Source organism: Lissotriton vulgaris, unplaced genomic scaffold (assembly GCF_964263255.1).
Source record: "Lissotriton vulgaris unplaced genomic scaffold, aLisVul1.2 SCAFFOLD_2907, whole genome shotgun sequence".
Lineage (NCBI taxonomy): Eukaryota > Metazoa > Chordata > Amphibia > Caudata > Salamandridae > Lissotriton > Lissotriton vulgaris.
This window is the reverse complement of record NW_028241972.1, coordinates 64,566-77,478: the sequence shown is the minus strand read 5'-3', so window position 1 is coordinate 77,478 and position 12,913 is coordinate 64,566.

Genomic DNA, 12,913 nt, shown 5'->3' with positions numbered 1-12,913 from the left:
GCTTAAAAGGGCCAACACAAGGTAAGAATACAGATCCTAGATGTGAGCAAGCTTAAAGTCTTTATCACTCTGAAATAGAGCCAAAAAACCTGTCAAGACAAGACCTCAAACCCGGAAACAAACTAAACTGACCAAAGGGAATGTAGTGAGAACTAGACAGAAGGGAGCAAAGGGGGGCAAGGATGTAGGAATATAGGAGGCCCTGGTTCTAGTCCTCAAGTACTTGTTCAAGCAGAAACTCAAACAGATGTAAATTTAAAATCTCTTGGTACTCAGGTAGAAGCTACTATCTCCAATCCCAACGAGTTTCCCTAAGGCACTCAGGTAACCGTTGAAGATTTTGTTAGAGGTATGCTAGAATCAAAGCTCAGTTCAATGATGATCCAGATAAGTACCCTCATTGAAGAAAGATTTGGCCGCATGGAGGAAAAAATTGAGCAGCTGAAATAGGTCGTAGGGACAATTAGTAGTTCATTGGATAGAATATCACCCCACCACGGTACAAAGGGTACCAACCCCCCTCACACGGAGGGACTTCGGCCCTCTAATCAGGAGAAAATGTGCGGGAGACCAAGAGAATCACAAACAGCCATTTTACCTTCATTTGTAATTGAGCATTCTGAACTTAGAGATCCCACTAGTGAGGTACATAAGAGTAGGCCAGGGCAAGATAGACGTAACGAGTTCCATATGACGTCTGAGCACCCTAGCCCAGATATATTAGATCTACCACCTGCCTCCTGCACCTGTGTAATAATTCTAACTGGGGCCCCGGTGCTAAAACAGGGACAGAACAAATCTTGGAGCACTCTCCGCAATAAAGCGGCGGACTAGTTGACTAAATTCAAGAATTTTAGTCCCCAGCATATTAACGAAATCCTGATGGTCTGAAGAGTTGGGTGGGTCTGCGCCTCAGTAAAGACCATTCCTGGTGACTGCATTGTTATAAACTTTCGACGTTCCCGAATGGTCCGATTTCTCTTAAAGCACAAGGAGGAATTCTCCCCTCAAAGCTCAAGTATCACTGTTCTCCCTCTGGGTTTCTTTTATAAACCTCCTTTCAGGCCTAGAGGAGTAGGGAATGGCTCAATCTTAACTCCTAACATGTTTGAGGCATTATCCCCTCTAGATGCATTGGACTGACAATCAATCCCCCCCGCTAGAAGTAGGCTCAGCTTGAACAAAAGACCTAGTGATAATGGTTTAGAAAATTCCCCTAGTTTGCCTCAAATGGTGGAGGAGCGGGTATCAATATTATCAATTCTTAATACGAATCCCACTACCGCCTCAGCAGAGATGGAGCAAATATCTCTGTTAGTCACTCCCGGTAACAGCTCCGTACCACAGAGTTTGGGTTCTAAAATTAATGTAGGTCTAAGTCTCGGTATTAGTGAAGATGTTACCCCTCTAGTTCAAGCTGGAGGCTCAGCTATACATACTCCCTATGAGGAAAACTCCCTGAGAGGGCTGCGTCTCAGTATCGTTTTTTGGGAACATTGCTGGCCTACGATCTAAGGTCAAACATGATGAGTGGCTTACCTTCTCGCGGACATATAGCATTATCTGTTTTCAAGAAACGTGGGCTGTATCATCTATTCACTTAAATGGTTATAAAACCTACTTCTCACCGTGATTCCGTCCCTATTAGGGCTGCAAAAGGAGGTCTGACGGTATATATTTCCAATTTATTTTCAGTACGGGAAATTACCGCATTAAAATTGGAGGCTAATTTTCAAATATTTATCCTTGACATTAACAAATTGGATTTTCTTATTTTAGTTAACTTTTACAACAATTTACAGCAATCCCAGCTGATTGACACTCTGAAAGAGATCCGCCAGATCCTATTGGAACTTAATAACAAGTAGCAAAGGAAAAGAGCTTCTGTCATCTGGGGTGGCGATTTTAATCTATCCCTGTGTGTCCGCAACGATAATATAACCTGTGGCATCGAAGACGAGAGAGATAACAACCTGACCCATTTTTCCCACACTCAGATTGGGGCCTGTCTAAATGAGACCTTATTTATCCTCCAATTGGCTCTGGCTAATGAATTAGTGTCACCTATAGTTCCTCTTACCCCAACCGTTAATGGTAGAGGAGTCTCTAGTTGCATAGATTTTATTTTTATGTCCTGTGTGGCGGCACCCCTTATTCTGAAGTTTAAAACACATTATTGTGCTTTTAGTGACCATTTCCCCAATTCTATTACTCTTTCTCTCTCGTTGGGGTGAGGAAAGACCAATCAAATGAGATTCCATGGTGAGGAAGATTTGCTCTTGAATAGATTAAATGGTTATTCCCTCAAGTGGGAATATGTTGATCCGGTCAAGATCACCAAGGAAGTCGTTAAGAATTCCATGAAAGCCATTAATAACTGTTTGGATGACTCCTCTACTCCTCAGGAGATCCTAGATAACTTTATGGTTGTAACCAAATCTGTAAAGGAAGCCCTATGCATTAAATCCAAAGGGAATAAGAGAAAAAAGGTGGGCTGGTTTAACAGTACTTGTTCTAAAGAACACTTGAATTTAAAAATCGCCCTTCAGAACCCAGTAAGAGATAAGCAAGAAATCTATCATTCTGCAATTCGACTAAGGAAAACTGAATTGAAACAGGAGCTATGGGCTGAACTCCATAAGAGTTGCTTAATGAAAGATAGCGCCTCCTTTTGGAAGGTAATTAAATCCCCATTTCTGACCGGACCTAGGGAAACTAGTAAAATAGAAATAGTGATTGACGAATCATCCTAGGTGGAACATTTTTCCCAGATTTTCGGACAAACTGCAAGTGCATCGATAGCCCAGAACCAATCAGGGATGAATAGTTTTTGCACCAATCCTTCATTCACTCCTCTTGTTTTAGATGTTACGCAGGCCGAAGTTGAACTTGCCTTAATGGCAAGTAAAGGGGGTAAGGCGCCAGGCCCTGACGGGGTCCCGGTTGACCTCTACACATTTAAAATGGACCTTTGGACGCCAATTTTGCTTAGGGTTTTGGAAGCAACTTGTAAAATTGGACTGCTGGACTCATGGTCAGACTCCATCCTGGTCCTGGTATTCAAAAAGGGAGATCGTCAAAGCCCATCTTGCTACTGTCCCATTTCTTTACTGGATTCTTTGGGACAAGTCGTTGGGCGCATTATATTAGAGCGCCTACAACATTGGGCCAATGACAAAAAGATATTATCGGATCTCCAGTATGGATTCAGGGAAGGTCTGGGTACCATTGAGCAAGTCTTAAATCTGACTTTACTAACGGGCAAATATGTAAATGCGAAAGGTGGGAGATTGCATATGGCTTACGTAGACTTAACATCAGCCTTCGACTGCGTAAGCCATTTGAAACTGTGGGCCATTTTATTAGAAATTAGTGTTGATCTCTCCCTAGTTAATTTTCTACGTGAAATGTATTCCAACGCCACGGCCAGAGTGAGATTTTGAGTAGGAGGAGAGCTGACAGCGCCGTTTAGGGTTGAGCGGGGTGTCAGGCAGGGTTGTGTCCTGGCCCCCTACCTTTTTACCCTCTATACAAATGGCCTAAAAGAAGCCATGTTGGAAGGGTGCCAGGACCTTCCTCTACTTCAAAACCGTCTGATACCCGCTCTCCTCTACGAGGACAACGCAGTGATTATCACCCACACTCCCCTGGAACTCCAAAGCTCACTCAACAGATATAACACCTTCATGTCTAACCTTGACTTAAAAATTAACATCAACAAAAACTTTCATAATGAACGTAGGGCCAAGGCATAAAAAAGGAGAGACATCTTCATCAATAATTCCAGGGAGGAGAACACTACTACATACCCCTATCTTGGAATATTAATAGATGACAAAGGCTCATGGAGAAAAGCTATAGAGGCCAGAAAGTTGTTGTTTTTAAGGTCAACCATGGCATTAGTAAGTTTTACGCAGAGGCTAGGAAAAAGACGTCTGGTTGAGATGATCCGTATTTATCAGGCAAAATGTATCAGCACTGCTACTTATGGAGCAGGGGTGTGGGGCTACGTACAGGTGGAAGCCCTCCATAAAGTGGAGAACAGTTTCCTGAGGTTTCTCCTCGCTGTTCCGCAAGGTACTTCGACCTTTAGCTGCCATTTAGAATTAGGTTTGCCTTATATCACTGACAACATAGAGATGCAGCCAATCCTGTTATGGCATCGCCTTTGGTCATCTACCAAGTTAGTTTTCACCCAAAGTCTTCTGAAGGACTGTCTCTCACTTGAAAACTCTGTTAAGATTGGTTGGCTCCGATATGTTAAGAAGTTCCTGCACGATTTGGGCCTAGAAAAGTATTACTATGATCCCCCCACTAATTGCAGAGCTGTCAAGAAAAAAGTTAAAATCTCTATGCCTGTGCCATTTAGCGGATCTCCGCCTGGCCTCTGAAGTCAACCAAACCTCGATCCAACACTCTTTGTTGATTCAATCCTCTGTGGCCATTCAGCCTTACTTAAATTGGAATTTGAATGGTTATGAAAGGTTTTTGTTGACCCGTTTTAGGTTTAACATCTTCCATCGACTGGTTACCTTTCCAAAAATCAATGACTGGCCAAAGCTGTTATCCCCTTGCCCCTGCGATGACGTCTCAACCCAATCTCTAATACATTTGACCCTTTTCTGTAAATTTTACGCAGAACCAAGAAAGCGTTGGCTAGCTCCAATTTTAAAAAGCCTAGGTTTACGCCAATGTCGTCCTGCCTTCATGGTCCTTCAACTTATGGATTCTGACTGTTTGGCACTAAATCTTGTTAAATTCCTAAAATGTTGTATTCGTCATAGGAGTAACTTATAACAGAAGATCAATGCACTTTCAACCCTACTCTGTTGTACATACTTTCCGGTTTTTAATATTAATTCTGTATTTTAAGCTATTTTATTGGTATTGAGCTGTCTTTTTAAAACTTTGTATTAACTGTCATGAATTAGCTTACATGTATGCACTTTTATGGTTTTCTCCTAACTGAAACCGAATAAAGTAATTTTGATTTGATTTGTGTTGCCGTGATAACAACTTACACTCACTCATTTTTGATTTCACACCAAATTCGACTCGCACAAAATACTCAGATTTAGGCTTCCTGCACACTACTTGTCTCTACTACATATCTGTTCTTATCATTTTCCTGTTTCTCTTCCAAGATGGTTGTGGTTTCTTCTCTCATACACCTTTGTTTGAGATCTACCCATCCAAGTGGGTGATAGATTTGTACGAGGTACTCTTCACCCAGCAAAGACAAATGAGACTTATATGTAGCAGGATGACGGTTGTTCCCACAACATATTGCTAACCTCCTTATGTCACACTGACTCATTCAGGGCTGTCAATCACAAAGATCCTCCTCAGTGCACAAATAATTCCCTCCAATAATCCATTTCTGCAGTGATAGTCAACGTTGTGATTTGGTACTTGTCCTGGTTCCTTCAAAACACCTCCAAGACCAAGACCAGCGATGTAAATTGAGCCCTACAGTCAGTGACCGCTGCATTTGGATGCCCCTTTCTCATAAACACCTCCTTCAAAAACAATTGCCTCCTCCATCCTTACCTGATTCACCAACTTCACTTGGAGCCATTTTGAAAATGTGTCAATCACTAGTGAATACTTCTCTCTCTCTCTGACCCACATGCAGAGGATCACTTTTGTCCACTACGATTCTTTGCTAAGCTCACTGCGGTTATTCTGTTGGAACTACAAGCATTTCCACATGATATTTGTCACTCATAGCACGTGCCGCAAAAACCTATCTATCTCCCACTCCACACCAAGCCTTCAACAATCACACCTTGCCTTCCTCTTTATTGATGACATATGCCATAACCTCAAGTAGTGAATATCATATGTGTCCTGCATAAAATACAATCTACTCCCATTTCTAAGCAAATCATTTTCGAATTACTTAAAACACTCACACCTTCCTTATGCTCAGGTTTTCCACCAGTAAGACACTCCACCAGTCCCTGTAATTCCTCATCTTGCTCCCAGCTTGTTCTCCACCTATTCTCTTTTGCAGGGTCGGATTGGGATCACAATTAGGGCTGGGGACTGCCAAAAAACGTGGCCCATATTCCCCATTACATTACATGTGCATTTGTAAAGTGAACATTCCCCCAGGGGTTTCTAGGCGCTGAATATCATATGCTTATTGTTACCCAACACAACGGTACTAATGTTATCGACCTCAGAAGGATGAAAGGCTGAGTGGACCCGCCAGGCTTTGAACTTGTGACCACGAGGTCAAATACAGGCCCCCAACAGTGGATGCATTAGTCCACTAAGTAACCAGACATGGCATCTGCTTAGTCTCACTGGAATCTGGCAAGTTATTTTTTGTTATTGTTTTGTTTAGCATGAACTCGGTCCAAAGTAGTTGGAGACATGAGCACCAGTTACATTACACAAGATCAAATTAATGTTCATTCTCAGTATGGAGATTAAGTGAAGTGCCTAGAATCACAGGATGTTGAGCTGACGCTGAGACTCGAACCCAGTTTCAACTTCTGCAGCTCTGACCATGGCGCTACATTACTTTATATGCAACTCTCTCTTCTCCCCCAACAAGGCCTAAAACACTGGGGCTGAGGTGACAGCACCTAGCTGCTAAGGAGGCCACTTCTCTTACCTCCTCCCCAGCCCATTATAGCCTCGGAGCATTTAGCTGGCAAGGGAGGTGTCAAAAAGCAAATTGCTGCTGCTCCTGGGGTTGGCGGGTGTTAGGCGAGAATGGCCCAATATTACCTGCCCCTCCTGCGATGCCCCTGTACACAACACACCCTCCGTTCACCCCCCCCATGGTCTAAAAGTGATGGACCGGCGGGGATAACATTTCTGGCTTAGCATGCGAGGCAGGGCGCCGAGGTGAGACTGCCCCAAAGGCTAAACAAACACCTGTATCCCAGCCTCAGTTAACAGAATGTCAGGGGAGTGCTCTGTGATACTGGCGCCACATTAAAGTGGCCTGGTGGGGAGTGGCGGAGCCTCTTTGGCCCACTTTCAGAGCCCCAAAAACTGGCCCCCAGATGACCCTGAGCCACCGGCCCATCGACAAATCCCTGATTGCCTGCCTTCCCTGTCAGACCCTGCTCTTTTATCACTTCTCTGCACATTGTCTCAACAATTTCCACCTCATCATTATCAATAGCCACACTTGATAAGCAGTCAACATTTACATTACAAACTTTGGGAACATATTTTAACTCTAATTGGCAAATTTACTATGAATTCACACAGTACAGAGGGTCAGAAGTTAGCTTGGCATATGCTGTCCACTATTCTAGTGGGCACCTTGCACCAGTCCAAACGACCCTTTTTTTTGTTTTTTAGTTCAAAATAAGTTTATTAATTGTATTGCAAGGTAGGAATACAGAATATAATTAAAGAGTTATTAGGAAAAACAATAAGGGGAAAGGAAAGGAAGAGAAATCATAAGAATGATAATCAAAATACATTATAGTGTGAAATGAGCAATAAGAAACACAATAAACTAATCATGGGTATCGGAATGTAAAAAGAAAGGGTACAGTAATTATACAATGAAAGCAAATGCAATTATAATTGTGCAGTTAAACATCTTAGCAGAGAATAAGGAATGAGAAAGGGCATCAAGGGGGTTTGTAAACCTCCTGCTGAGCAGGTCGTGGACGAAAGGAACGAGTTGTGCATTTATCTAAATACATCGTAACAGGCAGCCATAAATCAGCACGCTTAGTTGCCAACTGGGCAGGAAAAACAAAAGCAGTATCAAGTCTATGATTGTGAGAAACATTATACCACCATGCTTTGAAAGTAATAGTAGAAGAAGACTTCAAATTAATAGTAACTTGTTGAAATGCAACAGCCAATAATAAGTCAACAATACGAACATGAAGATCAATCTTATCCCAACAAGGGGAGAGACTACTCAAAAAGATATGAGTAGGGGAGAATGGAATACTAGTGCAAAAAATAACATTATTTTGTGCCCAAACTTGTAACCAGAAGGCACATACATTTTTGCAAAGGAATAGCATATGAAATTAAGTGGCATTAGTTAAAGAGCAAGACCAGCATGTATCTGGAGTGGTAGGGAAACACTTGTGAAGGGTAGAAGGGGTGTGAAGCAAGCGGTTATATATAAAAAATATAGATTGCGTTAAAGATGCAGCCCTGGAAGTTTTACGAATCTTTGTCCAAATCTTGTCCCAAAGAGATATTGGCCATGATAAGGAAAAATAATTCTCCCAAAGCTCCTCCGCTTTGGATTTGGGTCTGGGAAGTGTATGTGCATGGAGGTGTTTATAAATGACATAGGCTTTAGGAAGGGCTTGTAAGATAGAATGAAGGCGAGATGTGGGATCAGGTGAGATGGGAGAAGGAATCGACTTGGAAAGTCTATTATAAGTTTCCATGACCGTTGTTTTAAGGAGGAGATATTTGGGAGCAAATGAGAGGGGCAAATCAAAAGTGAAACAAAGAGTGCGGAAAGGCAAAAGGTAGATTGTGAGAATAACTGTGATACCCAAAGCAAACCTTTGGTTCTCCAAGATTTTCAGTAAAAGGGATTACCTCGGAGTAGAAGGTACTTATTGTGCCAAATAGTGGATGAAAGGAAATCGGCAACACTTACAGGAGGGGGAGGATTAGAGGATAGGAGGAGTTTGAGAGTGAATTTATGGATAGGAGTAGGAATTGAGGAAGGCTTGCGCGAAAAGGAAATGTACTCAGCAAAAGAGAAAGGGGAAAGGAACAGGCATTCAACCTTAGTCCACAGAGGGCAAGGGGAATCTGGATCTTGTAGCCAAAAGGAAGGTTGACGTAACAAAAAAGCCTTGTGATAAGCCGGGAAGTCTGGAAAATTAACTCCACCTTCAGAAGCGGGGCGAATGAGTTTAGCAAGGGACATTTTGGGTTTATTATTATGCCATAAAAAGGAAGACAGGACTGAGTTAATTTTCTTTAAAAACTTAGGTGGAATAGAAATGGGGATATTGGAGAGGGTATAAAGAACAATAGGGGAAAGCATCATTTTAATAGTATCTAAGCGACCCCACCAAGACAGGTAGAGAGGATGCCACTTAGCTGTAAGGTCGGATAATTTCTGAATGCAAGGCAAAGGGAAACAGTTTCAGGGATGGAAGGGGTACTATGTAGTCCTAAACACTTAATATGAGAGGAGCTCCAGGTGAAATTGGAGGCGCTGAAATCATGCTTAAAGGTGAATTTCGTCAAGGGAAGGATCTCGCATTTATCATGGTTAAGTTTATAACCAGAAATTGAGGAATAGGTCCGTACTTCCTTCAAGAAAGCGGGGATGGAGACCGTAGGGTTCGAGATGAAAAGTAATATGTCATCTGCATAGGCAGCAAGTTTGATGGAGAGATCTTTGGTCTGAAAGCCGTGGATATTGGGATTTTGGAGTAGTCTAGACAAAAAGGGTTCTAAAGCAAGGTTGAAAAGAAAAGGTGAGAGAGGACATCCTTGGCAAACACCTCTACCAAGGTCAAAATAAGGAGAAATTTGGCCATTAGCATAAACTGCAGCTCGTGGACGAGAATACAATAGTGAGATTAGGGAGGTAAATTTAGGGCCAAACCCGAACCATCTAAGAGTATGAAAGAGATAGGGCCATTCGACCCTGTCAAACGCTTTCTCAGCGTCCAGGGCTATCGCCGCGAGGAGATGTTGAAGATGGGACGATTTTGTTAAAATGTTAAATAAGAGTCTGGTATTGTCAGTAATGTAACGACCTTTAACAAAGCCTGATTGTTCGTCACCTAAGAGGTCAGGGAGCAAATGATCCAATCTTATCGCTAGTGATTTGGCAAAAATGTTATAGTCGATATTGACCAGGGAGATAAGTCTATAGTTTTTGCAATATTGGACGTCTTTTCCGGGTTTGGGTATTAAACAAATGTGTGCGTCTGAAAAGGTTCCTGAGGAAGTACCCAATTCAGCAAAAGAGTGGAGAAGGGAATGGAGCTTTGGAATCAATAATTTGGAGAAGTGGAGATAAAATTCAACGGTAAAACCGCCTGGGCCAGGAGCTTTGTTAAGTTTAAGACGTTGGAGGGCAGTAAGCAATTCTTTCTGTGAGATGTCAGATTCTAAGGAGGAAAGATCAGGAGGGAAAGGTGTAGGTGTTTGAATGGTGGAAAAGAAGTGAGTGAGAGACTGAGGAGAAGATTGGGTATCAGAAGTATATAAGGTCTCGTAGAATTAGGAAAATGTAGCAAGAATATCGGCATCCTTATGTTGTAAGTGTGCATTAGTATCATAAACCAATTCAATGTTCACCTTATTGTGCTTGACCTTTAAGTAATTAGCAAGAATTTTCCCACCTTTATTCCTACCACCATAAAACTTGGCACTTGACTTAAGCAAATACAAAGAAGCATCTTCAGTAGACTTTTTGTTAAATTTGAGCTTAGCAGCGACCAGAGCTGTCAGACTATCTGAGGAGTGTGAAGTGAAATAGGCGTGTTCCAATCGCTTAATGTCATGAAGGAGGGATTTAGTGAATTGGCGGGCAGTCTTGCGTTTTTTAGCGACAAAGTTAATAATGAAGTCGCGTGCAGCTGCCTTAAAAGCATCCCAGAGATTGTGTTTTGAAACGGGTGGGATATCATTGAAAAGAAAAAAATCATCAAAAAAGGAAGTGAAGGCAGTGGAAAACTTGGGATCTAAAAGGAGGGCATTATTAAAACGCCATCTTTTGTGCCCATCAACTTTAGGGATAACCTCAAGGCTAACTACTACAGGGGCATGATCAGAGAGCAATATCGGACCAATTTCCGCCGCAATGAGCGTTTGAGCAAGATCGTGGGAAACAAAAATATAGTCAATTCTTGATTGGGAACGGTGATAGGGTGAGGAAAAAGTAAACTCTTGTAGAGTCGGGTTACATAAACGCCAGGAGTCTACAAGCTTATGCTGGGATATAGCTTGGGTAAAACGTTTATGTGATTTTGTTGGAATATAAGTGGCATCAGACTTCCTATCCAAAAAAGGATCAAGAGGGTGGTTACAGTCTCCCGCAAGGATGAAATTATCATCCATGAATTGGGTAATGCGTGGAGAAAACCCAGCCCAGAAAAGGGGTTCACCGTTGGTGGGACCATAAACATTAAGAAGAGAGATTGGAACACCTCTAAGTGATAATCTGACATGTGTCCATCTGCCGTTAGTATCTGATTCTTGGTGAATGACTGTAAAGAGGAGCGACCTGCGAACTAGAATTGCAACACCATTGCGCTTACCATCACCTTGTGAGTAGAAGACTTCACCCACCCAACCTCTTTTAAGCTTAGCAGATTCCTGAAGGAATGCAATGTCAACATTTAGTTTAGCTAGGTGAGATAAAATGCGCTGTCGCTTAATTGGGGAATTGATACCCTTAACATTCCATGAAGTTATGTTTAAGGACATATGGCCATATGTAGGTGGCAAAATACCGGTCGGTGACGGCCGATTTCGGCCGTTACCGACCGGTATTTGTAATTCCAGATGTAGCGGGCCAGAAAATTACCGATTCTGTATATTTACCGAATCGGTAATTTTACCGAATCGGTAATTTTACCGAATCGGTAAATTACCGAATCAGTAAATGTACAGAATCTGTAATTTGGGATGTAGGTGGCACTGGAAACAGTGCCACAGGCCCTTAGAAATTCGTTATTTACCATGAAATACAATGGCATGGTAAATAACGAATTTCCGTGTAAATGCACATCTGTGCATGTACACCTGTGCCATGTGGCACACATACATGCCCTAAGGGCATGTATGTGTGTCACATTGCACACAACCCAGAATCAGGGGTGCAACAGGGTGTCAAAGTGACACCCTGTCTCCCTTGACAAATCGGTAAAATTACCGAATCGGTATTTACCGATTCGGTAATTGCCATTGATTCCTACGGGCCTCAAGGCCCATAGGAATCAATGGCATTTACCGAATCGGTAAATACCGATTCGGTAATTACCGAATATTACCGATTCGGTAATATTTAAAGAATAATTACCTACATGGCATTTACCGAATTGTAAATACCGAATCGGTAAAATTCTGTATTTACGATTCGGTAAATGCCATTTACCTACATATGGCCCATAATTTGTACAATAAAGCATCAAGTTTGTTACATAAGAAACCCATAAAGAAATCATTAAAAGTGAGGAAGTCAAGAGAGAAAAAAGAAGTGAATAGAAGTGCGAGAAGGAAGAGGAGAGGGAGTTGAACAAGAAGAAAACAGTGTGCATTGAAGATATATGTAGTTATAGTAGAAAAACCCAAGATTAGGAAGGAAGAAGTAGGAGAAGGAAAAGCAATATAGAAGAAGAAAGGAGAGAGAAAAAAGAAATTAGCGAAAATGAACGCACTTGTAAGGAGAAAAAACAGGGGGAAAAATAGCAGGGAATCCAAAAGAATTGATGAAAGGAAAGAGGAAAAAAGGGGAAAACTACAATGTGGAAAGAGAGAGGTTCTAACCGCAATATTAACAAGAAAGCTGAAATACATGAAGGGAAGCATGAAAAGAAAGGAACAAAGTAACAAAAGGAAATAGGGAGAGAACATACCTACAAAAGGAGAAGACAAAAAGGAGGAGGATGAAGAGGAGCTGGGGAGGGATGGTACCACACGGGTGAGACAAGACATCCTAGGTCTCCAGGCGAAGAACCGGGGAGACAACAGCAGACGAGGGAAAATTTCTGCGGAAATGGAGAAGAGTAACAAAGATTAGTAGGGAAACAAAATAAATTCGAAAACAAACAATAGCGAACAACATCTAGACTAATTAAGGGAATGAAGCGAGATAAACAGGCAAAGGCATGACCCAAGCAAGAACATCAGGAGAACAAAAACAAGAAACAACACTGTTCAGCCAGGATGAGACGAAGAGAATCCAGATGAGTCCATGGCTGTGGTCTTGTTC